Raw genomic sequence first — 2973 nt, 5'->3', positions numbered from 1 at the left:
AGAGGATGTATATTTACAATAATCCAGGTAAATGGATACTTGGCCTCTGTATACCTGTACATAGTACAGAGGGTGAATACAATATACATATCAGAATATATAATATTCAGATTGTGCTAGCGGGGATTATGTTTATTGTGCAGTCTGACAGCAGCCGGCAGGAAAGATCTGCGATACCTCTCCTTCACACAGCGAGGGTGGAGCAGCCGCTCACTGAAGGAGCTGCCCAGTGCTCTCAGGGTGTCCTGTAGGGGGTGGGACGTGTTGTTTAACATGGATGACAGCTTAGCCATCAGCTAACGGGAAGCCACGGGAAGCGGGTGGTGGTGCACCGTGGGCTTTTGGTTTGGTCTACGCTTCCTGCGAACCATCACCCAGCTAGCCGTTTGCTGCCAGGGGACCGCTAGTTGTAGCTATGCTATGCGGCTCCGCAGCAGCTAGCTTCTCCTGGCTACCTGACGCAACTCCAGCTAACTCCAAGCTGTGGAACCGCGTCTCAAGCTCACTAAGTCTAGCCTCCATAGTCATAAATAAACTACATTTTCTGCACCTATTCCCTTCACTAAAGGAGGCAGAGGAGTAACTTAACATTTCACACGCTAAACAGACAAAGGCACCGGGTGAAACAGATGGTGAGGCCATGCTAACGCTGATAATCTGCAGAGCCCTGTATTTGTTTAATATGGGTTATTGCTCACTGTTATCAGGTGACTATAATGTCCCAAGTGTTCAATTTTAAAGAAATTGAATTTTAAGTAAAGTGAATACAACACACCGTGCACAGAGCAAACAACGAACGATTGAGAAGACAGGAAGTGACGCAATATGTTCCCCCCACTTGACCTCACCTGCCCTGGGTGTGTGTCTCTCCCTCTCTCTGTTTCTCCTTGCCCCTCCCTCTCTCCTCCCTCTCTCATATGCTAGTTTTTAGCTCGAATGTCACTAACTGATAGAACATGAGCAACCACTCATAGTCTAATGCCCCCCTCTCTGTGGCCCCTCACCTTTGATCAACATACTTTGTAAGGGGGGGGGGGGGGGGGGGGCTGGTAGGGGTGTTAGGGCCTAACCTGGAGTGCCAGATATTATTGTGCTACTTCCTAGCCTCTAAACCCTGACCCAGGGAACCATGGGCAAAGAGCCTTTTGTTTGGCTGTCCCCAACCTTTCCGTTGCCCCCTTTCATCTCTTACTCCTCCCTTTTCTTTCCTCTCTGCTGTTTTATTCTCTCTCCTTGAACCTCAAACATAAAAGTCAAACCCTTGAATTGGTCATCAAAGAGACCACCGTAGCACACAAACAGGCATTGCCATTGAGTTGCCATAGTAGCAGGAATTCCAGATAGTGGGGCTTTGAACTGGTGTGGGAACGGGTCATCGTCACCTTTATGGTCCACGGCTCATGAGGACCTCTGTAAGTTTAAAGCTAAGCATGAAAAGTCTCTTTTATTACATGATCAGCATACCTGTAGAAGCAGTCTGCCTTTACACAGGCTTCTTAAACTAACACATTTTCCCATGCTGTCCTTAATTCTGATTTCCGTGGGAGTTAAAAGCCTGCATTCACCCGACTAGTTGGATGACTAGAACAGAGAGATGTGATACAGAGCCAGTAATGAGAGAGCTGCACTGAAGGACTCACAGGAAACATTTCAGGTGTCTCCTAAAGCCAACATCTCTTCAGTGTTCTCCCAGCACGTCTGGTGATTCGCTCTTCTACAGCAACCACACCAGATACTCACATCTGCGTCAGCATGGTGATGCACATGTTGAAATACAAGAATGCAACAATAAATGACTTAAACTTGAGATAAACTCTCAATTTTGGCTATGAAATTCAAGTGTGCTGCTGGTGTTTCACACTGAAGCTGTTTACAAAAGATGAAACGCACCTTTATGTTCTTGTGTCACGGGAGCTGCGTGCCAAAGCTGAGGGCCTGTCGGTGGCGTTCAGCGAGCTTCCTGCTGTGATTAAGCAGACATGTGAACAGAAAAGACCTGGAGGACCTTTGCCCCCATGCAAGATGACCTTGCATGTGGTTTTGGTACATTTTATGTGACACTGAAGGGGAAATTCACCTGGGTTTCAGTCCCTGCTAGCATCAGCCCCGCTGCTCTGACCATTGACCTCTTTTCAGGAAGGCAAATATGTCTATAGGCTGAGAGAAGCAGCTAAAAAATGTTTCCAGACAATGTTTGATTCTTTTTAATGTTCCCACACATTTCAGAGTCGAAGTCATTAAGACATCAGGGTGGTACGTGTTTCCCATACATTAGTGTCACTCGCTGCCAGCCAGGGCGTAGCGAGAACAAGACTGGACTGGAACAATAGGAAGTGGTTATGCGTGGCAGCTGAGGAGGAATGCTGGAGATCTTTTGGTATGTAAAGCAATTACTGTCATACATACGTCAGCTCTGAGGCAGCCAGCCCATATCTCCCCATTAGTTGCACACACATTCAAATATTCTAAAGTACGCAGCCCTTACCTGCCAGTAAGTTTGCTTTTCTGCTCCCACTGGTGAAACTCTGCTGCTGCAGGCAGTGAAACCTGTGCTGGGAGGCAGCGCAACACAGCTGGTTATGAAAAAAACAACTTCTGGTGAAACAGGGAGGATAGAGAACCTGAGTCAAGCACAGTCAGTAAACACAACACGCCCTCCTGAAACAGTGAGGCCAGCAGGCTGCTCAGAGCTGCAAACAGCCAGTAAATAGCAGGTAAGCCTTCAAATGACTCACTGTCCTCATGTTTGGTCTTGTGTGATTAAAGATTGAAATGTAACCCTCTGATTTTACCTCTTAATAAGCATTGTCACAACTTAGTGAAAAAGTTGTTCAAACAAGGAGACATACACAATAAAGAATAAATAAATAAAGAACAGATTTCCTGTCATTTTATTTATTAGTTATTTATTTAGTTATTTCCCCGCAGTAATGAACATTAATTCAATAAACATTTAAAACTTTTTAATTTTTA

At 45.7% G+C, this 2973-nt stretch overlaps 1 long non-coding RNA gene across 1 annotated transcript; it reads right to left on the bottom strand.

Annotated features, from left to right (window-relative positions):
- Nucleotides 1-762: 762 nt before the first annotated feature.
- LOC115251459 (uncharacterized) lies at nucleotides 763-2973 on the bottom strand. Its single transcript, XR_003890013.1, has 3 exons — nucleotides 2078-2973; nucleotides 1891-1963; nucleotides 763-1742 (listed from the first exon to the last, which is right to left on the bottom strand). It is a non-coding gene; the product is annotated as an uncharacterized lncRNA (long non-coding RNA).

This window comes from Takifugu rubripes, chromosome 11 (assembly GCF_901000725.2).
Source record: "Takifugu rubripes chromosome 11, fTakRub1.2, whole genome shotgun sequence".
Lineage (NCBI taxonomy): Eukaryota > Metazoa > Chordata > Actinopteri > Tetraodontiformes > Tetraodontidae > Takifugu > Takifugu rubripes.
The sequence above is the reverse complement of the archived record's forward strand: the minus strand, read 5'-3'. Positions and strand labels throughout refer to the sequence as shown.